The sequence below is a fragment of the Podarcis pityusensis genome, assembly GCF_964106645.2.
Source record: "Podarcis pityusensis genome assembly, chromosome: 9".
In the NCBI taxonomy this organism is placed as follows: Eukaryota; Metazoa; Chordata; class Lepidosauria; order Squamata; family Lacertidae; genus Podarcis; species Podarcis pityusensis.
The window spans coordinates 58,024,068-58,051,685 of NC_138034.1; positions in this window are offsets into that span (position 1 = coordinate 58,024,068).

A 27,618-nucleotide genomic window follows, 5' to 3' on the forward strand; every position below is an offset into this window, starting at 1 on the left:
CCACTGAGTGGAACCTCAGGTTTTGAACGTAATCCGTTCCAGAAGTCCGTTCGACTTTTGAAACATTTGAAAGTCAAGGATCAAAGGGCTGCCAGCAAGTTCAATGGGGGAAATTGAGAAACGTGCCTCAGAAGCTGTTTTACTTCTGAGGCACATTCAAAAATGGAAGCATTCACTTCTGGGTTTTTGGAGTTCGGCTTCCGAAACATTTAGCAGCTGAGACGTTCAAAAACTGAGGTTTCACTGTACCAAGTCACACCATTGGTCCACCTAGGTGAGTGTTGCTTACATTGACTGGCAGCAATCCTCCAGGATTTCAGCCCAGGATTCTCTTTCAGCCCTACCTGGGACCTTCTGCTTGCAAAGCATGACCCCGAGCTATGGCCCTGCCCTCAGCTTTGGCATTGATTGCTATCATCCTCAGAAGCAATAGAGGAAAGGCTGAGCAGCACGATCTTACTCAGCCCATGATGGAAGCAAGGTTTTCCCTGCTGCTGCCAGGCAACAGCACCCACTGCAGTTCTCAAACACATATACACAAACACACCCCAGCATACCACCTCACACACGTTTGCTTTGGATCCTGGCATGATGCAGTTAATCACTAAAAACATCTGCTTATTACAGTGACTAACAAAGCAGAAATGTTAAATTCTTACAGCAAACATTCCAGCTTCTGCCTTCATCAGTTGCTCTGATAAAAACAATGCTTTGAGGATGCTCAGAAGGCCTTCGTTCGCTGAAGCTAAGTGATGCTGATACTGTCCTCTAGGTTGAGGGCATGCAATGTTAATGTGTCCGACGTGTGCATCCAGAAGTGCACACACGCACACACGGATCCCTAAGGTATATAATGTAATATGCTGATTAAAGTCCTTTTTATAAAGTCAGAGGAGGAGTATAATAATGGAATTTGGACAGAAAAGAAACTGAATCCTACATTTAGACTCTTAGGAGACACCTGCTTTATTCACATATACTTTGTGTTGGTGCACACTGTTAATTGAACATTAAATTGTAGTACATATATATATATGAGAAAAAAATACTCAACTTGCAGATAAGTTATTTTGTGTAATGAAATAAAAGCTAAGAATCAGAATAAAGTGTCCTACTCATGACATTAAGAATAAAAGCAGGGAGAATGTGAAAGAGTTATGACAGGCAAAGAGTTTATAATGCTCTTTTCAAAGTGATGATATGTGATAATTAACATCTTGTAGTTGAGCAGCAAGCTATTGTCGTCATTCAGACCCAAGCAGATAAGCCTGAACATTTGTTCAAGGATGGCTACCTTAAGAAAAGTAGCAAAATAAATTTATTCATAAGGTGCCATAAGACTTTTTTTTTTTAAGGATATGGTTATTTAGATAATGGATGGGATGACAAGCAAACAATGAAAAGCTACCTGTCTGTCAGGAAAGGAAGCGGTTGCAATTCTATACGCTCACCGAAAGAAATCCAGTTCTATTTCATTTTTGCTAATAATGTCACCTTTTATTTCCATGCATACTTCCACCACATGTTCATTGCTTATGCCAAAAGAGTGGAAATAAAACAGCAGTAAGAGCTCCTACACATCCTCGCCACCTTTTCTGCCACAGAAAACGGCTTCCTGCAAAAAGCAAAGATTCAGAGATACCTCATCGGCACTCAGGAAAAGGCTTCCGTTGTTTTCAAGAGCACCTAAGAACCACGTGCACACACAAAATGCAGCAGCAATCAGAGTTTGATATGCTGGCAAATGCATATTTGTAGCTCAAGAGGGAGGTGGAAACAACACAGTCTGAACCTCAGAGGTGGGTAAAAGCAGGCCACAACTTTTATTGGTTAAACAGCAGGCAAGCAGGGTTGGCATGGCAGCAGGCTGAAGGACCATTCCTTCTTCCACTCAGGCTCTTGCTGATAGAATGGCATTCTGCTCAGGGTTGGGAAGCACCTACACCACCACCATGGGAATTGCCGAGTGCTGAATCCTGATGTGGTGCAAGCTAAGCATACATAATCCCACTGGGCAACTGGAGGTGGGGACAGATTCCAGATAGGCAGTGGCCCTACTTAAGCCTAAGGCATGCCCTGAGCCAATTTCCCCACATGTCCCCTGTGCACCCCTCATTGCTATGTTGATTCTGCACAATGCCATTTCTGCCCCAAGCTGTGACAAAATTATGCAATGGTGTTCAAAAAGCATTTCATTGAAGAGATAACGCCACTGCCACCAAGGGCCAATTGCAGTTAGGACGAAGAAAATCATTCCCAGCCCTGTCAGCCAGCGACCCAAGTAGCCCAGTAGATGCTCTAATAAAGATGGTGGGAAACTGGCACTGAACCCTCATAGCCAAGGCACTTGCCTCAGTCCCTCCCCGCTCTCATGATACAATCCCAGTCCTGTCGAAGCTCCACCTCTGCACTACTCCCTGAGCCTCCATGGAGGCATGCATGGAGTAAGGCATGACCCACCTGTAGAAATCTGTTGGACACATCAAATACAACACAGACTTTGTGCAACAGCTTAAAACACAGCTGCACAATACTTTTTGCCTTTTTGTTTGTTTCTCTCCCACTTCCCTGGACTCACAACCTTCTGGATCAAACCCAAAGTACTAAGGATTAAATGTAGAGAGCTATTCATTTTATGATAGTCAAAGGGCATACGAGATCTGAAGGTGTGCATGCTAAATCCATATTTTGGAAAAACCTCACCTAAAGGCAACCATGAGGGGACAGAATAAGATAACAAAAAATGCTGGGTGCTTCATTTATTCAGCTTCTTACGAAACAAAAGCTCTATAAAACAAACTCTGCCTAGAGAGAATGCTGTTTAAACCCAAGCGTCACCCAAGCTTCCATGGGTCCACCACTTTGTTTATTCAATTTTTCAAGTGTTTTATCTCCATACATTTTTCAAGTTAGAAGTGGTCCTTGATCATTCATTTGCATTGACATGGTGATGTCAGAGTGGGCTGTTTGCCAAAGTACACTTGATAGAAACAAAATACTGTTCCCACTTGAAACACCAAAGTGAGGCTGTAAATGGACAGGCTCCTGGGTTGCTGTTTTTTAATTAAGCAAGAAACAAAGCAACAAATAATAAGAATGTTTTCTACCTGAAACGCTAGACCATCAAAGCAGAGGAAACTGTACAAAACCTCTTTCTCCTGCGAAAAAGGCAACCAAGTGAATAAATTTGTGTTGTGCAGGGGAAGCCAATGCAATGTCCTAGATGTTGTTGGACTCCAAGTCCTATCAGTCTCACCCAACATTGCCATTGGTCAGGAATGGTGGGAGCTGTAGGACACGGTGTTGGTTACCCCTGGTGCAGCATATGGCCAGCAGAAATAATTGTTTGTTCCCATTTTTTGGGTGCGGGAACTGTTATGGAGAAGTCATGGTATGTGCTTTGGTCAGTTGTAGAGAAGATATTTCTAGCATATTTATGCTGCATTTGTGGAAATTACTAACGTTGGCTATGATCCATGGGAAGCTGCCTTATACCACATCAGTCAGCATGAGGGCCAATGTGCCATATTGACAGTAAACTAGAACATAGGTGCTCCCACACTAAAATATTGATTTCCTACAAATGCAAAGCAGGTATTATGTGGCATCTGGGTTTCATGGGACATATGCCTTACAAAATGTGTTCAGGATTGAAGATTTACTCACACTTGAATGTGAATTACTTCAAGTATTGATTTTCATGTGTGCATAGACAGCATCGCCAGTGGAGCTTCCACATCACCTAGCATCATTTCAATGTTTTCTTTCCCCAGTAGGCAGATTAATGTAAACAGGAAAATGTGTAGATAATATAAGCATCCCAGTAGATTTTGGAACAGTGCTGACTTAATTAATTATAGGCAAAATGTATCATTCTTCAATGTCTGAGACAGAAGAAGCATTCCTGATTTATCTGTTGCTGCCCCACAATTCTAACTTCTAAGGATAGTGAGATCAATGTGATCAATGATAAAGTATTTCCAATGAGTAACTAAAAGAAAATCATGGGTGTTGTATATAAGCAAATGTGTTTTCCTATAATCGCCCTTCCATTTTCATGAGTTGGTAAACAAACGACAAACAGGTTCTTAATGAAAAATTCAGAATATTATTCATGATAAGTGAATATGGTATGGGATGTTGAAATAATACTTTTAAGCAGGTGCTTGTCACCCACAATAACTCAAAGTATTCAAACAAATGGAAGTTCGATCACCTAAGGGCACATTTCATTCTTTGAAAAAGTATTTAATCAATACGATTGATTAACTAACTGGATGTAACAGCCCTACTTAAAATACTTCATATGGGGCATCCACCCAGTCCTAGTCACCAGATCCTTGAATTTGTTCTTGCTGCTGTAATACAAGCCATAGTTTGCACTGCTTCTCATCTTCAGTATGGTGTGCCTGTCTGAGTGCCAACTCACGAAGCCAACAGAACCAAATAGAAGTGGGGGTGGACAAGATGAGATGGACCACCCACTAAAAGAGTCACTGCCAACAGCATGGGGAGCATCAGGAATCTCCATGGATTGATAAGGCTTCTGCTAATTTGGCTAAGTGGAGCCCTGGACTTCTCCCTCAAAGCCCTGCCCACTGATGCTACCATAGTTGAACAGCTCATGGAAGGGTTGACCAAAATAGTGCCCTCCAGATGTTGCTGGACTTCAATTCCATCATTCGTGATCATTGGCCATGCTGGCTGGTTGCAATTCAACAACATCTGGAGTGTGTTGCATTGGCTGTCCCTGGTTTACAGCTTCCTAATGTACTTTTCTATGTTACTTCTCTGCACAAATATTGGATCAGTGCCCTTCGATAACAATCTTCTTGCAAGACATTAAGGGACAGGAGGCAACTTCAGCAGCTTCAGCATGAAATGTTATTCACAGCCATTTCTCTTTTCTTCGTACTTGCTAGTGCTGTCAAAGGGTTGTTTTGTCACAACATGCTTTGGTCTGACCCATAAAATCCCCAAGGGGTCTAGAAGGCCCTCAGATTACTGAGCTAAAAGAAGCTGTGAGTTTCTGTAACCATCATAATTCAGCGCAAGAGCTGCAATATCTGGAGGCGGGAGCACAATTCTATATCAAACCTGATAGAGAAAAGACATGGGATGAATTCAGCTACAATCCAAGGAAAAGAGTGGAGCACTCACAACATCTGATATTCTGTTGAAGCTAAGCATGGGAAATTTAGCTGAAATCAACGTCTTCTTGCTATTACTGAGACTATTATTCAGAACATACAAATGAACAAGAAAGGGGTACCATGGTTCAAGGAAAGGGTCAGGAGAGAGTGGTGGAGCACTTACTTTGAATGTAGAAGGTCCCAGGTTCAATTCCTGGCACCCCCAGGTCGGGCTGGAAATGTTCCCTCTATGAAACCCTGGAGAGATACTGCCAGTCAATGCAGACAATAAATACTGGGTTAGATAGGCCAAAGGTCTGGCTCAGGTAAACCCCTTCCACTGCCCTGAAAACCCAAGCTTGACTATTGATATTCTTCCTGATCCATCTTGTTAGACTGACAGCAATATTAGTACTCAGATCATCACTTGCTCTGGAAGCCTTGGGGATTTAGGGACGATTTATTTGGAAGCCTTTGAGATTTAGAGATGACTGACGGATTACTGGGTTTATCAACAGTGTTTCAACAGTGCTGATTTTGTTAATTGCTGTTTCTTTAAATAAAAAGTCAGGAAAGATGGATTGCTTATTTATGCAAACATTTATATGCTGTCATATTGTGAACTGTATCAAGTTAGTGTACGCTGTAAAACATAAAACTTCATTTATTCCTTTTAAAAAATAAATAAATCAGATAATCATTAAGGTGACTGACTGGCTGACTGAACAAAAATTAAACAGTTGCAAAGGCCTGTTGTCATAAAAAAGGTCTCTAAGAGGTACCTGGAAGTCATAAGTGAGGCTGTCAACAAATTCTGTGTTGGAAGAGTGTTTCACTGCATGGGCCAATTGAGCTTCTGTAACACAGGGAACATGTAAGTAGTGTCACTATATCATTTAGTTACTAGAGCACCATAGATCCAGTAATGAGAGCTGTTACTATTCCATGAATACTCAGAACATCATCTGATAAAAAAGTAAGAGAATGAGAATGAATCAGAAAAGAGTAGCTTCTTCAGGAATGGAGTCAGCACAGCAATCAGTAACTTCTAGACTGATTGGAAATGACTTTGGAATATCCCATTTTAAGGATCTGCCTTGCCCATAGTTCTGTGGAGTGTAAAAGTGGAAGACAATCGGACTTTGAACACATTTGAAAATGGGTGTCAGCAGGAGTCCAATGGGCAGCCATTTTGTGCCATCCACAGTTTCATTTCTCATTGCTCTTTCCCACCCTCTCTCCTGCAAAATAATAATGAAAATAAGTGATGAAGCTCTGCCTCATAGACTCCAGCCAAGGAACTTTGCTCTCCATTCATATTTTAATTTAATGGAAGGCCCCTTTTTGACTTTGATGGATATTAGATCAGCTCCTAATGGAAACACTGCAGAGCACTCCTTTTCTCCAGACCTGATAGATGCAGTTTGGTGCAATTAGCATAAACTTAAAGGCTTCTTCTTTTTCTTTGTTTTTGTCTTCTTCTTCTTCTTCTTCTTCTTCTTCTTCTTCTTCTTCTTCTTCTTCTTCTTCTTCTTCTTCTTCTTCTTCTGGCACCATGTCCAGTGTGACAATATTATTCCTACACTCATCACTCTGAAGTGGTACTGATAATGAAGGGTGGGTGAATATGTCAATTTTACTTTTCTCTCAATCTTTAAGGCTTAGATTTGGTCCTCTACATTTCCACACCAGTTTGCTTTGTGTGGAGGAGAGAGGTGGAGAAGTCCTTGTGGAAATTCATCAGCATTTTATTGCAAATTCCCCCCCATAGAAACATATTTGCATGCATTTTCTCTCTCTAGCACACTACATTTTTGTATATTACTTTCACCACTGCATGCGTTTTTACATACAATTTATCTAAGTATTTTCATTTTTATAGATATTGCTTGGCCAGAGAATTGCATTGCAAAATTCAGAGAAATGTGTGTTTTGAAGCATGGCTGTGTTTCAGTTCAACTGTTGTTTCAGAAATTGTAGATAAGGTAGGTTCGCCTTTAAATGCAAACTGAATTGAATTTATCTCCATCCCTAGTGGTGGTTTTGTGATGGAACGCTCATGTAGCCTCCCAAGGTGGTGGTGACAACAGTGTCACAGCACAGGTGCATCTTCTTGCCCTCCTTTTTCCTCCCTCACCTTGCATTCCTTAAGTGGGGTGTGAGGGATGCTTGGGAAGCCAGCACTGCATCCCAGGAGCAATTCAGATGTATTAGTTATCTTTTTAAATCAAGGGTTACCAACATAGCACTGAGTATCTCCTATGGTGCCCGTGAAAAATCTCAGTAAATATCCCCTCAAAAATCCAAAATGCACAACAGAGTGTTTGCTGTTCCTGATAGCACTTGTTCAGCCACTCCATGACAACAGTCCTTATGCCATGCCTCCCCAGCCAACATTTTTGGTTATGCCGTGCCTCCAGCCCATGGATTTTCACTAGCAGAATGAGAGCAATATGCATATTCAACCCCTTGCCCAGAACAGTTTGGAGAGAGATCTTGGAGACCTTGTGGTAAAACAGAACTTCTGCTTCACAGCTATTTTTCAGCAAGACTGGAGAGTATCTGCTATCACCAGCTTCACATCCTGCAAAGTGTAGGAACTTAGTCTTAGCAAAACAAGGAGTGATCTTGCAGTGTCATTTGAAGAGATACCTGCTGGGATGATGGGCAGTTGTTTAGGACAGCTTGCTCACCACCCACATCCCAACCCCCCCTTGCACCTATCATCCTGATAGACCTTTCACTAGTATATAAGGAACGGTGACCCCCCCTACAAGGTCAAGATGTTGTATCACCGCTGCATGGCCTAGGAGCATGATGACTTTGTCATCTCAGTTGTGGCCCAAACAATCTTGTTCACTTTCAAGTTCACGAAAAGAAAAGCACAACGTTTTTCATTAGGAAACAGCTAGTTAAAATGGCACCTACAGTGGGTGCCATTAAAGTCTCGACATTTACCACTCCACAGTATTTACCTTTATCACCTTATTTGCAGAATTCTTGGTACTTCAGGTTGGAGCACGCCATGATAAATTAAGCAGCTAGGTGTGGAGAATGTCAACATTTTAATGGCGCTTTCTGTATTCTAACACAGAAGGAATGTAGCTGTCAGCTCTAGGGGTGTTCAGCCCCCTCATCTGAAAGAAAAACACGGCTGTTCTGGAGACATTATTCACATGAAACAACATTAAACTAACAACAAGGGAGTCTCTTGGCAGTATTGCTACATACTTTACAAATTCTGATGTGTCTACACTCTGTAGATCTTGCTGAAAGCTGTGTGTGACACATGGTGTAAAAAAAAGCTTGTGAAAGTCTTCCTGGAAGACGACTGACTGAAAGAAACAATGCAGGTTAGCAATAAACAAAGTTAACAGAAGCAAACTAATGAAGAGTACACAAAACCAGCAGGAAGATGGACAAATCCCTGCCTATCGTCTCTGTTTAATGTCCCCAGTTAGGTGATCGCAGATGCTCTACATCCTCCCTCTCTCAGGCTTAATACTGCTTGCTCAAATGCACACACAATCAGGTAGACCTAGTTGTCTTGTCTAGGAGCACTACCACCATCTCCAATCATCCAGTTTCTTCCTTCTCAGCTACCTCTCAGATACTCCATCTCCTTTCCTCCAATTAGCAGTCCATGGATTTCATATTCTGAACATATACAAAATGTGATCTCTCTCACTGGCGAAGGAAGGGGGTGTAGTGGGTGCGGCCAGCCCCGGGTGTCATCGCTGAGGGGGGTTGACACCGCCACACCGCCACGCCCCCCTGGGACACTCGCAGTGCATGGCACCCCCTAGGATGCTTGCTGCATGCGGCTATTAGGATTTTACATAGCCGATGCCAGCTAGTGTGTTTATGTGATGTGATTATATGATTATGGATTCTCTGTATATATTGTGAATAAAGCATAGTTTAGATCTACGGATGTTTCTATCGTCTTGCTGTGTGATGCCAGAAGGCTTTTGTGCACTTTTCATATGAGAAGTGTCGCAGAGGGGCACTCTGGAGTGAAGGGACATGTCATTCCAGAGACGTGCCTACTGGGAGACGCTCAGAGGTACTGGGGGTCTGCCCCCCCAGGAGCGTTTGCCAACAGTGGCACCCCATGGGCGGCTAGCCCCGCCCCCAGGTGCACAACATGTGCACCGCTCCGGGTGGTGCAACAGCTAGCTCCACCTCTGATCTCTGCAATATGAATGCACATATAGAAAACAAAAACAAAAAAACCCAGATTCCCGGCCAGACTTTCCACTTTATCAACAGGTTAGTGCTTTTCCAGATAAACTGCTTTCTGAGTATTCATTTTCATTAGCTTGCTTAAAACTTACGTGGAGTTCAAACTATGCACAGCCTTGGTGAACATTAATTCTGATTTGTTTATGGTGTGGTTATACACCAATGAGCATTCATCCTGATTTGCTTGTGCTGTGTTTAGATGACTTCCTGTGCATCATTTGTACATACTACAGTCCTCACTGTATCTCCCCATCACTTTCCTAGCTACATATTTTTTCAAAAAATGGATTTGTAACAATGGGGTGTCAGAGCCTTTTGATCCCCTTTAATTTCACAGACCTAAATTTCCCGTATGCGTGTGAATCCCTCCTGCAAATATCACGACAGTCTGGAGGTGAGAAGCAACAACTTTTACATGGATTTTCTCACCAATATATCAATTATACATTCAGTTGACACCTTTCTGTGATGACATAAGCAAGATCTGAGATGTGCTACCCACCAAAATCCAAACTTTAATTTAGAACTGTTAAGGTCATCCTATGATTATTAAGAAAAGGCAGCTGTCAGTCTCCCACCAATCCAATGAGGTATGATTAAGATGTCTTTTATGATTTTACAGGTATTGAGCTGCAAATACGTACCTGCATTAATTCACTCCAATTGTTCATCGATCTCCCCTGGAAGTAGTCAAAGACAAATTATGTGCCACAGCTGAGAGAGGGATAGAAGTAGAAATTCTTACTGTGTAATTACTGTACACACATTTGTTTTCATATAGGGTGTAGTTTTATTTACTGAGCAATCTTTCTATCACCTTCTCTAGGCAAAGAATGCTGGATAGTCATATCAGGGCTTGTGTACAGATTTGTCATGAATTCACAGAAATAAAACGGGGGTCTATGGCATGTTTTACATTAGTGTTACCTTGGTTTGTTATCATCAAGTCTTTCTTTTCGGCCGGAACTCATTGGAACTCAGTTCTGGCACCTCTAAGGTGGGCACCATTGTCATTATAAGAGAACAAGGGAGGCATTCATGGTGAGTTCTGGCACCTCTTTTTCTAGAAAAGTAGCACTGATACCACCCACTCTTATGCTTTGTTACTGATTATCCTTAGGAAGTGACCTGCACTTCACTTCCCAGACTCATATGCAGATCAGGATTACATTATACACATGTTTTGCACTTCCCAAATACTCTGAAATATGTATTGGCTCAAAAATATATCAAAATACATTTTTAAAAGGTGGCTTTGGAGATAAAAACTGCCCCGAGACAAGCAAGTATAGGGCATCATAAAAATGGTATAATTATAATTATAAATTATAATAAGCATGGCTAGAAATGCATTTTTTGAGAAAATGCATATAATGCACATAAAAGATCCAAATGAATTTTTTAAATAGTTAAAACTATTATTATCCATACACATTTGAAGAAAAATAAATTCAGAAATATGTATATTGCAATGCACACTTGGTGCAATTACAAATAAAATAAAATTGTAGTTTAATATGGAAATACAACAAAATGGATTTATGGATCAATATATGTGAAAGTGACATAAGCTGTAAATAGATTGACTCACCTATCTGTAAACCAGACTTGTCCTTTAGCAATCACATATTTCTCACACTGCTTAATGGTGGTGAAATTATATCTGAGAGTTGTATCCAACTAAGGTCTACTTAGAGTAAACCCAGTGAAATTAATGGAATTAAATTTGCCATTAATTCAATTGGATCTGCCCCGAGCACAGGGTTGGACACAACCCTGAATCTTTGAGAGGCCAGATATTTTGGCTTTCTGGATAAATGCAGTTGTACTTTGCCTAGTTACTCATAATTGCAGTGTAACTGCAGGCATTGTAATTACAATATAACTACACTAGGTTATGCTCTTTTTATTGTAATTAAAATTAGTTCATACAATTAGAAGCCTAATTTCATTATTAAATAGCTTGTGTCTGACTTCATAATGGAAGACATTAGTATGTACTTTGTTTTTTTCAAAAATAGAACTTTTGTAAATGTGTTCATAAGTCTCTAACGGGAGGGTTAACTACACGGGTTAAATACACTTCATAGTCCAGTGAATGTAATTACATTGCAATTGCGTAGAAGTTACAATAAAAATATAAAGTGAAATTTTACCACAAGCTATCACTTTGCCCATAAAAACCCCTCTCAGATACACACACACACACACACACACACACACAACCCTTCCCTTTGATGATTTTTTTTTTTTAATCATGGTTCACTCTATTTCATCATTTCTTACAACTTGAATTCTGTCATTTAGGTTTATTTATTTGAAAGCATTTCTAGACTACATAATATTTAAGCATCTCTAAGTCATGCTGGAGGAGACTGAGAGTCCCATGGACTGCAAGAAGATGAAACCTATCCATTCTGAAGGAAATCAGCCCTGAGTGCTCACTGGAAGGACAGATAGTGAAGCTGAGGCTCCAATACTTTGGCCACCTGATGAGAAGAGAAGACTCCCTGGAAAAGACCCTGGTGTTGGGAAAGACTGAGGGCACAAGAAGAAGGGGACAACAGAGGACGAGATGGTTGGACAGTGTTCTCGAAGCTACCAGCATGAGTCTGACAAAACTGCGGGAGGCAGTGGAAGACAGGAGTTCCTGGCGTGCTCTGGTCCATGGGGTCATGAAGAGTCGGACACGACTAAACAGCAACAAGCGGTATACAATTGCAGAACATAAAAATAACAAAACAGTATCATAAAAACAGAGATACAACATAAAAGAGAGAGAGAGAGAGAGAGGGAGAGAGAGATCCAGTATCAACAGGGCTCCAATCTTATGAGTCAGAGAAAGCATGAGCAAAGAAGATGTCTCTTTACAAGATGCCCGAAGCAAAGGATGGATGATGCTTCATGTATGTCAGAGAGAAGGGCACTTCACAGTGCACAGGATATAGTGGGAAATGCCCATTTTGGGTCACAACTCATGGGCATTTTGTAGTGTGCGGTGCTGCAAGTTAAATTTCTACTGATGATCAAAGTGACCTTACAGGCCTATACAAGGATGATTGGTCTTCAGGCAAAACAATACAGGTTCCTTGGAAGCTGTGAAACAGGCAGTTTTTACCATTAAGAAAGCTGGAGGTTAATTTTAGGTTGTTTGTTAGGGATGGACAGTTGATGGTTTCAAACAGTCCCTGCACTGAGAGCTGGCTCTTGTGCCCTTGTTTACAACAGAAAACACATCCATGAGCCTTTCATCTGGTATTGCTCTTTTAGATCAGTGACTGTGAGACTGTAGTAGTTTGACAGTGTCCCTTTAAATCCAGCTGAGACACTTGGCCCTGTACTGACTGCCCCCCTGTGGTTTGCATTACTTTTTTATGGGATTCTGTTTTATGGGGTGCTAAATGGCTTAATTACATTTTACTGGTTTATTCTGCTTGCTTGCTCATATCCTATTTAAACTGACACAGAAAATTTCCTTTCCCCAGATGAGGAAATGAAATCCTTGCATATATTTTGGGGGCTAAGGGGTAGGGGGGTCTAGAGGGATTAGGAAAAGGTATTATTTGGTTTAATGCATTATTTGCTGAGAGGTTACTTTTATGTGAGTTTCCAAACCATAGACAAACAAACAAAGATCCCAAAGGATTATGCTATTGGTTCTGGTAGCAGAATAGAAACAATGTATTCCCTTGGCTAGTTCTAAAACTTCAGCTCCGTTTTGCACATACAAAATATCAATTTACATTCCGGTTTGCATGTCAAGAAATCATTGGACAAAACTTTAAATATATGGCTTACTGAATAATGCTCTCTGGTTTCAAATATAGCTGGTGGGTTTCTTTTTTTTTTTGCTGACAAAAGAGTGCTGATCTCTGCTATGTGAAGAAATATTGAGAGACTCCAGGCATGAGACACACTTACTTAAAAGTGAGTTATATCAAACAGTGAGGATTACTAGTGAGCAAACATGCATAACTGGGTCTGTTCAGCTATCTAAATTTTGAAGGTTCAGGACAGCTCCCTGCAAAAGCTTGGAAAATTACATTGGAAATCCTGAAATTTCCTATCTGAGGCCCAAAGGCTAAGCCCAAGTTTTAAAGGTTAAACAAAAGAAACTTGTAAAACAGTCGTAGATAACCAGTGGCTTTCCAGCTGGGCTAAAAGTCCATCATACCTGTGCACTGGAAATGTTGACTAGTTCTGATTAGTGGTGGAGTCCAACAACATATGGTAGACCACACAAATTCCTCCTCCTTCCAAAAGTTACCTAAGCTTAGATTTTGGGTAGTCTGCAGCTGCATTCACACAGTGGTTTATTCCATTTCCACAATGTTTCCCTCACTGTTAATTTCTGCATTATATTTGAGTTTTGCATGTCATAAAAGTCTCAGGACGGTTCACAGAATAAAATCAAGGTATAAAACCACAAAATACATAATAAAAATGACAACCCAATAACCCCCCCCCCCCAAAAAAAGAACAAAAGGGCATAGGATGTAAATCAAATCAACCAAAGTCCTGGTTAAAAAGGAACATTTTTGCCTGGCGCCTAAAGGTGTATAATGAAGGCACCATGCGAACTTCTCTGCAGAGAGCATTCCACAGATGGGGAGCCACTGCAGAGAAGGCCCGTTCTCATGTTGCGACCCTCTGGACCTCTCGAGGAGAAGGCACACAAAGAAGGACCTCAGAAGATGATCTCAGGGTCTGGGTAGGTTCATATGGAAATCAATTTTGTATTGATTTATCATTTAAACTCCTAAACGTGTCCAATACCTTGAGGTATTGCAGTCCTGAGGCGTTTAAGGTTTTATAGGTCAAAACCAGCACCTTGAATTGGGCCTGGAAGCTAATTGGTAGCCAGTGCAGTTAGACCAGGATTGGTATAATATGCTCAAACCATCTTGCCGCGTTGAGCAACCTGGCCACTGAATTCTGCACCAGCTGAGGTTTCCAAACCGTCTTCAGAGGCAGCTCTATGTATAACGCATTGCAGTGAACACACTGCTTTTGAACTGCTTGGTTGGCAGGAGCTGAGACGAAGCAACAGGAGTTCACCCCGTTGCACGGATTCGAATTGCCAACCTTACGATTGGCAAGCCCAAGAGGCTTGGTGGTTTAGACCACAGCGCCACCCGCGTCCCCCTTTTCTATAGTCTTCATATACAATTCTCCCTGATCTAAGTTCACATTAAAGTTTCTGCCCATATCCTTGTGTGTGGTACTCATATGTGTAAACTGACCCATGCAAGCCTAGAAAATATTGCCACAAGTTTGTTTTGGATGCAAAAAGCAAGATATTGTAACATAATGGCCATCTGTCCTGGATGCTTTAGTTGAAATTCCTGCATTACAGGAGGTTGGCCTAGGTGACTCTCGGGGTCCCTTCCAACTCTATAGTTCTATGATCTATGGAAACTGAATCAGGATTCCATAGCAAAGAAGAAAAAAAGCAGTCACACAACATCACTGTGTCTACTGTTGTTATGAGTTCATTGCTTGGTGTTTGAGGTGAGGAGAATGACTTTTAAAAAATAGGATGTTTTCTTTAGTGGCCTTAATAATTATGGAATCTACACATAGTTGTCCTAGTTGATGTTAGAGTTGCTTTAAGCTGTAGCACAAAGAAGCATCAATGAATAAATAATTCAGAAACGGAAAGGAAATAAAAAATAATGATCACGCATCTAGACCCTGGGAGTGGGTAGGTGGTCTTAATTTTCAATTAATTATTGACCCTAGTCCTATTTTTCTTCATGGAAACATTCATTCTTCATGGACTCAAATTCACTACATGAGGTCAATTAAGAAAGAAATGTAACTTTCAACCCATATTTACTGGCAAAGGATTTATTATGAATCAAAAGGATTGTAGAATTTTGTATTGATTTATCATTTAAACTCCCAAACGTGTCCAATTTACAGGAACAGCTTTTCACCATATTAGAAGATGAAGCTAAGGAACAATACACTTGTTCAATTACCTACACCTCTTATATTTACTAGGGCTATGCATTGACCCCAAGATTCACCTGGTCCTGCCCTCCACTGACATGTGGTTCCCAGAACGTTGCCCCGAAGATAATGTGGCCCTCAAACTGAAAAAGCCCTATACACTCTTGTTATCTTTTAAGCACCGAGTAAAGTCAATCCCATTCTCTTGTACTTTTGGTGCTATGCATTTGATCCTAAATTCATCATACTTTATCTGTTGCTCTTCCTTTTTTCATATTTATCTTTTTCATCTGCTTGCCTGCCACTTTTTTATCATGGTGGTTCTGTCTTATAACATTTTACTGGTTGTTGTTGTTGTAATCTGCCTAGAGGATATTTCCAGCAAAAGGTAGGGTATAAATTCTCTGAATGAATGAATGAGTGAGTGAGATCAATTTTTAAACCAGGCCAAATCAAAGAAAAACATGCTGCTCCTCAAAGATGCTTGGGCTTAAACTTCAGCACATTTCTTGGGGTGGAGTTCTACAAAGAAAATGCCTCTCTCTGCCTGCCTTATCTGTTCTGTCTTGGGATCAAGATGGTATCTTCCAAACAGAACTGTTGCTTGAGCTTAGAGATCATGATACAATGGGGTGGGGGTGGTTATCCCAAGTCATTAAAGATTTGGGTTAAAATCAGTGAACAGGATGATGCATTGCACAAAATAGAACATCAGTGCCCATTGCTGAAGCACTGATGAAATACACTCGGTGCAAGATGCATTGCTTGAGTCCCAGGCCTGATGGTTGCATTCTCTGCCTGCTGAAATTGCCAGGCAGTTATGAACAACAGTATCTGGACAAGTTTTAATTATTTTTATTTAAAACATTTATTGTTTGCCTTGGTGAATAGAACATCTTTAAGAAGGCTTGCACAATAGTAAATAAAAAAGTAGATAACTATCAACTAAATAAGATAAAGTACAATGCAACTAGTACTGTTCATTGCAATCATGAGCAGTCAATGTTAATTCACTGCCGCGAAAACAACAGAGACTTGCGGCACCATGAAGACTAACAAGTTTTATGAAGGCATAAGTTTTCATGGACCAGAGCTCAGTTCATCAGATACGTGTTATTTTTATTTATTTAGCAATATTTATTTTTATTTATTTAGCAAGTATTGGAAATATGAAACACACCATTCATTTGAAATTCACACTTCTCTGAATATTGCAGTGTAGTTCTCCGACTGAATAATGTGTAGAAATATGCTGAGGTAAAGTGTGCATAAGATGCACATATTCATGAAAATAACAGACACACATGCATTGTATTGATGAAAACTTGCTTTGCAAAACTTTGCATATTCTGAAAAATTGCATACAAACGTGTATCTTAGGAGAAATACCCATTCAAATGCTGATGAAATTCCATTAGGACTTTTACAAATGCAAATTGATGTGGAAATGCAGAGTGCACAACTTGAGAATGGAAAAAAAATGGACCTGAGAAGAAATTGAAATTGACAGATTCATCTAGCCCTTTCTGGAAGTATATGTCATTACACCCAGTATTGTGAACTTCTGAATATATACAGATAGACAGACAGATCTCTTTCCTCCCCTGTTATATAATATCTATTTAAGGAATGTTTTATTATATGGGGGCATATTTGAGCATGTTGTCCCCACCTGCTGTTGGAAGCAGCACCATCTCATCACACATGTCAGGAAAGGATATTATACAAGTTGTTGGTTCATTCCAACAAGAATCCTCTTACATTGCTTTTAATGAAGCTGTTTTATAAGGTAAGCATCCTCTTGTACTGTCTCCAAACCTCCTTGTGGCGAATCAATTGATTTTTGATGTTAACACCATGGCAGGGGGTAAACCAGAGATGAATTTAGCTCATGCTGGGTCCCCCCCTCCTTTCCTTTCCTTCGATTTTCACATTTGTGCTAAGAATGCCATGATCATTACCCACCACAGTTCTCAACTCCCATCCTCTTTTGCTCCGATCCAAGTCATGGAGCCACTCTGTGTGAATGAGTGATGATGATGGTTATTATTGGGTACATGCTCCGATACTTTAGGATTAGTACTTAATTATCTGGGAAGAAACGGAGAAAACAATTGGGCTAAATCCCACTGGTGGGAAAACATGTCCACGTGATTGTATGAGCAATCTCTTTTCATTTTCCTCTCCCGCTCCCTGAAATGCCAGAAACTGCAGAGGGAGACAGGAGGGCCACCTGCTTTGAATCTTGGCATATGTGGCTAATCAGGGGCTTTCTGTCTCTTGTATGGTGCTCCTCTACACAGCAGGACATTAGCCACAGCAGATGTGGTGTCAACAGGACTCTTTGGAGTCCGTTCAATGTTTCCTCCACACACACCCATTTGTCTGAATTACAACATTTCAAGAGGAATATTTTACTTCTTGAAGGGGATCCAAACACCATTTTCTTCATCTCATTCTTTTCAAGTGCAATATAAAAATTGAGGGGGATGTCAATCAGTGTTTTTCTCCTGCCTAATAGCATTTCCCTCCCTGTCCTGTAGTAAGTAATGAGGTCACAGCTGACTATCCTTCTTGACTCGTCTAAAAAGCCATCTGGGTTTCACAAGCATTCTTGATTATGAGTACTTGAAAAACCAGGAGAGTCCCTCACACCCATTGTAAATAGAAAAAGAAAACCTTATCTTTGCAAGTTGGCTGAGAGGAGGTCAATGGGAGTCTGTCTCTCTCTCTCTCCCCCCCCCCATATTAGTACAGTGGTACCTCGGGTTAAGTACTTAATTCGTTCAAGAGGTCCGTTCTTAACCTGAAACTGTTCTTAACCTGAGGTACCACTTTAGCTAATGGGGCCTCCTGCTGCCCCCGCACCGCCGGAGCACAATTTCTGTTCTCATCCTGAAGCAAAGTTCTTAACCTGAAGCACTATTTCTGGGTTAGCAGAGTCTGTAACCTGAAGTGTATGTAACCTGAAGCGTATGCAACCTGAGGTACCACTGTAATGGCAGTGTGTGTGTGCATATGTCTGCGAGATTGGGATTACAGGTTGGAAGGTAAATTCTTTGAGGATAGCCCCATGGCCCCAGGTTCAATCTTCAGGTAGGACTGGGAGACACCTCAGTCCAAAATCCTGGAGAGCCACTGCTAGTGTGTGTTGACAATACAAAAGTAGATGGGCCAATGGTCTGATCTGGTATGAGGTGGCTTCCTATTACGTGAATGAAAAATCCTGATGTAATTTAAGCAACAGCTTGGGTGTCATATATATTTAGGTTCTTTCTCTGCCCAATGGTAAGGATGGCCCTTCCAGCACTGGCTTACCTGAATGACTTGAAATGAAACCCAGTTTTAGCATTTGGATTTACCATTAACACTGCCTCACCAGGAGGCCAAGTCCAAAAAGGTAATAGACTGCAAGTGAATACTGGGTGGGAGGCAATGCATCCTGAATTTTTCACATCACTATGCCCCATGTGAATGATGCAGGGTACCTCTTTAACTGTAGAGTTACTGGGGAGCAGGGGCTGGTCCCATAGTAGAGTTGTATAAAATAGGAAAGAAAAGGCTACAGGTGTTTGCCATCTTTTTTCTTTCTTTCAGGAATAATTACTTGACATGAAATATATTTCAAAAATTTTATTCTATCTAATTTATTAAACTCCATTAGTTTTTGTTACCTAAAAGGTATCCAAACAATTTGCATTTAAAAACATACATATAAAAAATATACATACAGTAACTAGGTCATAACATGTGCGGGGTGGGGATTGATAGAATATATTAACATTTGATACACTATGTAAAACCACCAGAAAACCAGAGAAACAAGAAATAAATAAAAAAAAGGAGTCTTCTTTCACTCCTGTGTTACACTTGATGGAGGAAAAGTTTAAACTGTTGATTTATACTTCCTCTCTCTTCATGATGCCCATGTGCGTCATAAAGGAGTTATTAATAAAAAATTACTGCACATTCATCAAGCAACTACAGTAGCTAGGTGTTGTATATAAAATAAATCATTAGTTGCTTAATTTGCAAAAGAGGAAAGACTGAACTCATTGTATTCAAGGAACATGCAATTATACAAGCCACTCTGTGTGTTTAAGATGCACATGAATGGACAGAGCCAGCCAAAGTCCTTCTAAGTTCCTGCTACTTCTCTTGACCTTGGCATGTTTGACAAGCATCTCTTCAAGCATCACTTTGCCAGCTGGTGGGGTGAAGGGGGGGCAGGAAATACAAAGAACACAGAGAAAGAAAGATTGGTTAAATCTCTCCCCCCACCCTCCCCAGCAAGAAACTTGTCATTTTGCTGGTGTTCCACTTCAATGACCTGTTGGGCCGGCCGGCCAGGAGCCAACACATATCCCCAAGGGGAATGTCTGGTTGCTTCTTCCTGCTCCAGCGCTCTGGAAACTTGTTTAGATTTAGCAAAACTTACCATTCTAAATGGCCTGTTTTGGAAAGCCAGACGGAACAAAGAGGAAAGGCATAAATGTTTCTCCGCCGTGATCAGAGCCCTTGCCAGCCATCAGATAAGGGCTGGGAAGGGGTTTCTCATCTTGTCTTTCAGCTGAGTTTGACATTACTGCGGGGAATAAGTTTGCCCGGCCTCAGTTATTATTGCTAAAATTCTGAATAATGATCTGGAAGAAGAAAGCCGGCTTAAGATGGTAGCAAATATGTGGTGCTGTAATGAGAATATCACTCCTCGATACACTTTGCCCCTCCAACTTGGAGCCCTGAGAATAAATTTCAAAAAGACGAGAGAGAGAGGATCAATTAATCTGGTGAGTGAATTTTCAAATCCATTCTTAATGCTATTGATAGTGGGAGACCACCTCCCTGTGTTTGGTAATTACCCCAATATTTCCTGCAGTATAAGTATAAACGGCTTATACATGGGCTTCCTGTGAAGAAATGCTCTCCCTCTGCTGATCTGAAGCATGAGAGAAAGGCTGCTTGCCTTATCGCTCTGCCTCATTCCATCTGCAGCCAGCAGGCGGTCTGGCTAATCATTGTCATTGGGACAGCGGACGAGCAATCTGGGGGACACAGATAGATGTGACACCAGAGGAGATTGGCTCCTTCCAACAGTGTGAGCATTGCAGAAAGCTCATCACACTCTCCAGGTTTCAAAGGCGAAAGTGTTGCCCCTTTAAACCAGAGGCCTGTCCCTTAATTACACAAATGCAGTGATCAAAGTTATTATCCATCTTTACAAAGGCAAGGGCTTTAATTGAACGATGCGTTGCTACCTTTGAAAGAAAAAAGTGTTTGGTTTTCATGGAGAGCGCCGTGACAGCGAGGAAGAAGGGAGTGCGGGAGGGGAAGAGTGAGAAAATGGAGATATGGTATTTAACAAGCAAGCTGCTTTATATGGAAATGTAATGAATACAGCTGATAAAAAAAGGAAGAGACAAAAGTTGTGAAGTTTCAAGCTGCGAAAGAACTTCAAAGTGTATTCAAATGTCACATTGATTTTTCTTCAAATCTCTAAGTAGTAAGTTTTTCAAAAGAAGAATATGATCCTCTATTTTATCCACTAATGTTTTATCTACAAACAGGGGAGAAAAAGCACAGTGTTTTCTTTTCACATGAAATAATCCCTATATTGGAAGTCTTTATCTCCACCCCCCCCCCTTTATAACTAAAGATCTCTCCAGCGCCTTTGAAAATGCCTATGTTTCTGCCATATTTGTCTGTTGTTGGAAGTTAAGGTCCAATTATGAATGTGAAAGATGAGTCTCTCTCTCTCTCTCTCTCTCTCTCTCTGTGTGTGTGTGTGTGTGTCCGTGTCCCAGATCTGTGGCTTTCTTCCAGCAATTGGTTCGATGCCAATAGCTGTCCAGTTCTCGTAGTATAGAAAAGTTCACAGAGCATGGCAGCATCAAGAAGTGAGAATGGTCTGAGGACAGCATACTAAAAGATCTTCACTGGGAGCTAGATAGCTGGAGTGTGTCCTTGTTGCTTCTACTGGCTTACGCTACTATTGACCTGGGTAATCCTTCTGAGTCGCCTTGCTGCGATGTGGCTGGGTATACCATTTTGTGGTAGCCTTACTTGAGGATAGTTTTCATAAGGTGGCACTGGGAGACTTGTGGATTTTGGGTTTGAATTCCTCCCTAAGCTCCTGAAAGCAAAAAACATAAAGCAAAACAAACAAACAAACAAACAAACAAACAATTTTTAATGTGGATCTTTAAAATATTTATCAGCACCTTTAGCAATGTGACACTACCAATATATATTAGGCAATGCCTGTCACAGCTTCTAAAGCTTGTTAGGAGGGAAATGATGACAAATAATCTCAGAAGTCAACGTTCTTTTTCCAAATCCTGCCGGATTCATCACAAACATCCCATTACATCAGATAAACAGAATGAACAAGAAATGACTTAGATCCTCCCACACTTTACCTTTTAAAGTACAATGCCCAGAAGGACAGAAATGAACATCGACTCAGGTTTTTGCCTGCGTGCACATTGTAATTCTTTTGTTCATAGGATTGCTTTTGTGGATGAATGGTTTATTTTATTTTTCTGGTAGACTGTTTCTCCACTGTCATTTACATACAATTCTCAGCTGTTGTCACCTGGAGTACCTTCCCCTCAGTATTGCAACACATGGCCCCTGCTTGCTTTCAGCTTTTATCCCCAGCCCATCCATCACTCATCTTTGAGGGGAGGCTTAAAACAGGTGCATCAAGCCCCAGGATCATCACAGGAATTTCAAAGTCAATTTCAAATGCGATCAGAAGAAGAAGAGGGGAGGGGAAATATTGTGTTTCCCCATCCATATGGGAGAAAGCCTCCATTTCCTGTATTCTTATGTAAACATGGCTTTTTAGGAGCATGGAACTGCTGTTCCTTCCCTCTACTTGACAGAGTTACGCCTGTCAACTCTGGCATCACTCATCAGTGATCTGGGAGGCAGTTCATGATGACTACACAGAGATGAGGTTTGCTTTTAAACTTCATTTGTCCTCAGAAAGTCATTGGAACATAAGATGTGTTGGATGCTACAAGTGAGAGGAAATCAATTGCGTGTGGCAGGAAGATAGCTGAAATTCTGTGATCACAGCTGTTTTAACCCACCTGGAGCTTGCATTGTAGTCTCCTCTCCAGTTTTATGGAGATAAATAAACAAAGTCCCCCTTTAGCATTCAGACATATGGCTGAGGGCTCAAACTGGGTGTGGAATGTAGTGGTTAGTGTTGAGTTATGACTGGGGATACATGGGTCCGAAACCCTACTCAGCAATGAAACTCACTGAATGGGCTGGCCAATATATCTCATACCTCCAGATATCTCATTGGAGGCTCTTTTGAGGACCTAAGAAACAGTCCAGCATTGTATAGGCTGATTAGCAGCAGCTCTCCAGAGTTCCAGATGCAAGTCTGCCTCAGTCCTGCTTGGAAATGCCAAAGATTGAATCTGAGACCTTCTGCATACAAATCAGATGCTCCACCACTGAGCTATGGACTTTCCCTGAAAGATGGAATAGGAAACAAATAGGAATAAACAAACACTTTCCAGATGTTGAGCTCTGCAGAAAAGAACATACCTAGACAGGAAAAAGGGTCATTGTGTCAGTAATCTTCATCTCTGACCAGCACGTGTTTCAGAAAATTTGGAAACTGCCTTATATTGCCTATTGGTCCATATAGATTAGTGTCGCAAGTACTGGCTGGCAGTGGCTACCCAGGATTTCAGACAGGGGTCTCGCCATCTCTCCCAGTCCTACCTGGAGATCCCTGGGGCTTGAACCGGGACCTTCTGCATGGAAAGCAGATATTCTGCCACAAACCGATGGCCCTCTTCCCCTAAACAAATAAGATCATAGAAGGATAATAAAACTATAGAGCTGGAAGGGACCCTGAGGCTCATCTGATCCAATGCCCTGCAATGCAGAAATACACAACTATCCCATATGGAGATTGAACCTGGAACTTTGGTGTTATCAGCATCACACTCTAACCAACTAGGCTATCGCCTTGTTTGATAAAAATAAATGTGTGTGAGTTGGGAGTGGAGAATGACTTCACAATGCCAACCCTGACTTTGTAACTTCATTTCTGAGAAAGGTGAATTCCTAACCTAATTTACAGTGTTATTAAGAGAAAATGGGCCAACAAGCCCATGGTTTGCTGCCATGCTTTGCTCCATGGAGAAAGGATGGGATACAAATGTAGAAAAAGGAAAAGTGCAGATGGCCAGTTTGAAGTTTTCTTTTATGTTGCTAGCCACGCCTGCAGCTTTTTGATCTTTTCCATCAGACTTTTGAAAGTGGGTGAGTTGTTCAGCCTAGTTTCTGCAATTTAGCTCTCTTTTATTAATAATTATTATGATCATGATGATTACCTTAAAGGAGGAGATGGTCTTTCCTTTCTTGTAAGGAGGGACAGGGTTATGATGACCCAGTTCTCTGCTGATAAACTGGCAAGTTTAGTTTGGAGCTGTGGGATATCTTGCAGGAGGTTTGTTCACCAATATATGGATTTGTCCTTTAGGACAATTAAAAAGGCACCATTTTTTATTCCTAACTGTAGCACTTTGGTGGCTCACACATGAGATTGTGATTGTATCAGATCTTCACAGGCTGCATAGCAGTGATGACTTCCACTTTTCCTCTTACGAAGATCTGCCTCTCGCAAAAAAAGAGCCCCATTGATGAAAGGACCAGTTGAGCAATGTCTTATGATCACAGCAGTCTGCATGTCACAGTTCCACAAGAACACAAAGAAAGGACAGAAGCTGGCTTCCTGAGAATACTTTTGTCAAAGTACGTTTCTAGTCCCTATGACTGCAAAGTTATACTAGAACCTTGGTGAAAATTCCAAAGCCAGAGGAATTGCTGGGAAGAGCTTTTCGTTGTTCAGGTGACAATTTTCCAGTAGACTTCTGTGTGAGTTTTGAGGTGGAGATGTGTATACCAACTGCCTATTTGAGAAATGCACAGGCATTTCTTGAACTTCACCGAAAACTCACTAAAATCAAAGGGCTCATTCTCTTAAGAGTTATGCAGTATTAACTCCTTTGATTTCAACTTGAGAGAGCTAAGCACAGGGATACCTCTTCCAGTAAGATCAAAGGGATGTGTGCCCAGTCCTATGCATCTGGACTGGATCAGGGTTTTCTGGGCCCATGACACCATGATTTCAATTTGACATTACAAGTTTCATTCACAGCAACCTCCACACAGCCTGCCCCTCACCCCCACCAACTATAAGAAGGATAGTGGCAGGAGACAAAAAGAAACTCTCTCAAACTCCATGCACTAGGATGAGGAGACAATCCTGATGAGCTGTATAGATAGAATCTCACCATCTAGGAAAAGGTTAGCTGGCTTGGCAAATTATACTTTTGATCCCAGAACTGCAAAGCATAGTAGCCTTCATTAATGCAGAGAATGTTAGAGAAGAATGTGCTGTCATGAGCACACATAAATCCCTTGATGTGAAGCATCATGGCGGGAGATTTTTAAAAATTTATTATTATTATTTTTAAAAATATGACCTCTTCGGTCCAACCTAAGTGATTTTGATTCCTTGCAAGTTTACCAGGAGCAGATATGAGGCTCGTAAAGCAGTCATTTCTGAAATTGCTCTTTCCCTCAATGCTTTCTTCTTCTTTGAAACAGGAACCAGGTTAGATGTTCCACTTTTAAAGAAACAGCTGCTATTTTTGATTATTTATTACTGTCACTACCCTTACTGTTTTGTACTCTATTTCTTTCCAAACCCCCTATGAATACCATCTGGCCAAAGTGATTTACTGCGCTTGGATTTCGATGAGTTGCTTCATGAAACTCCAAATTAAGACAATGAAAATATAAGATGAAAATCTTAATGATGGCTCTATTAGGCTGAGGACTAATCTTTCAAGGGAAGTTGCATCACTTAAGACATTTATATAGCGAGACTGAGCTGAGCACTGGAACACTACCCTGCAGGGAACAATTCTGCTCCTGAGTCTAGGACAGAACATGTGAAAAATGTTCACATTGTGAGCATTTCCCTGAATTTAGTCCATTTTGTGGGCTGTATCACATACCCATCAGGGAATCATCTACCGTCATTTATCTAAGATTGCTGTTATGTCTGAATTTGGGAGAAGACACCAGTGGCCATTTCACATTTTTAAGGTGGAATGCCGTACCAGGGAGTACAAGATATGAACATTCTTTAGTAAAGCAAAAGTTGCACAATGCACCTGCACTGTGCAACTGAACTTTAAGGGATGCAGGTAGCACTGTGGTCTAAACCACAGAGCCTAGGGCTTGCCGATCAGAAGGTTGACGGTTCAATTCCCCTTGACGGGGTGAGCTCCCATTGTTCTGTCCCAGCTCTTCCCCACCTAGCAGTTCGAAAGCATGTCAAAATGCAAGTAGATAAATAGGTACCACTCTGGCGGGAAGGTAAACGGCGTTTCTGCGTGCTGCTCTGGTTCACCAGAAGCAGCTTAGTCATGTTGGCCACATGACCCGGAAGCTGTCTGCGGACAAACACCAGCTCCCTCAGCCTATAGAGCGAGATGAGCACCGCAACACCAGAGTCGTCCACGACTGGACCGAATGGTCAGGGGTACCTTTACCTTTTGTTCCACTTTAAAGCGTCATGGCTTCCCGCAATGAATCCTGGGAATGGTAGTTTGTAAAGGGTGCTGAGAGCCCCTTACAGAGCTACAGTTCCCAGAGCAGTTTAATAATCATTCCCTCTTCCCAGGAACTCTGGGAATTGGAGCTCTGGGAAGGGAGTAGGGGTCTTCTAACAACTCTCAGCACTATTAACAAACCACAGTTCCCTGGGTTCTTGCTGGGATTTCACGTGCTTTAAATATATGGTGTGCACACAGCTTGATTCTTTGGTGCTCACTCTAACGGGTGCATACAGGTATGTGTAATAGGTGGTGGCCACTAGTAAAAGCCATCGAACACTTCCAGAAAGCAAACTCTAGAAATCCTTGAAGATATAAATGTCTACTGTATTGGCTGTTTTGCACATCCAAATAGTACAACTTGAAACACTCACATTGTGAATACCATACTTTGCAATGGGTTTTTCATTAAAGCCAGATTGACAAGAACTAAATGAGAAATAAGCCTGAAACAAGAACATAACACATTTCTACTAACAAAGCAGAAATGCCCACCTCGAAAAATTAACAGGTGGAAAACTAATTTTCTATAAATCCAGGTCTAATATTTGGAGAGCAACTTTATCCATTTTTAATTTTTGCTTCTGTAATTGTAATTCTAAGAGGCACCCATTTAAGATTTTGTCAGAGCCTTGATTAATCCCTATTCACCCCAATGTTAAATTGCTTTTGGGAGTTCTTATGCACAGTGTTATATACTGACTCACTTTCTGGTGCATGTTAGATTTCACACCTTCAAAATAAGATAATCATAATGATGAAAGTGGTCGTTGCTATATTCTTTCCACTGATAATAAATGCACAAAGAGAAATTAAGTAGATTTCCAGGAAGTGTCATATGTACTTGATGGTCATAGGATATACCTAACTACATGAAGAAATGAAGGTGTTATATAGTGAGTCCAGAACTATCTACGCCAACCTTCCCTTTAGACAATAACTCTCATCATCCCCAACCATTGGCCATGCTGGTTGGAGTTGATGGGCCTTGTAATACAAACAACCAGGCTGAAGAAGGCTGATCTCCTGCAATTGTCAGTGGCTCACCAACATCTCCAGCTGATGACAAAAACAGGATGCTAGGAGGACAGGAATTGGAGCTTTTCTCCTCGCAGGTTGGATCCTTGAGATAAGGACTCATTGACTCTAGAAGAGGCACTCACTACCCCAACGTTGCTCATATTTCCATTTTACACACAGTTTATGAGAACAGATACAGTCTAACAGCATTCACCTTGTCTTCCATATTAAAGGGGCCCACTGTTGCTTCTGTCTAAGGGTTCCCAAAATCCTAAAGCCAGTACTGCATGAAACCTGGTTATGATCCTGTTTAGGGGAAAAGCTCAGTGGTGGAGGCAGAAGGTCTTAGGTTTATATCCCTAGCATCTCCAGGTGGAGCTGAGGGGGACATCAATCTAAATCCTCAGAGAGATGCTTAAAGTCAGTGCAGATGCTGCTGCACTAGACGGACTCAGTATAAGGCAGCTTGCAAGGTACGCTTTGCACTCTGATTACTTTGACAAATATACTTCTGCCCTGACCTGCAAAGGTAACTCAGAAATCACTTCTGACATGCATTTAACATAGCTAATGTAGGCTGGCAACACACAAATAATACCATTTGTTTTGTT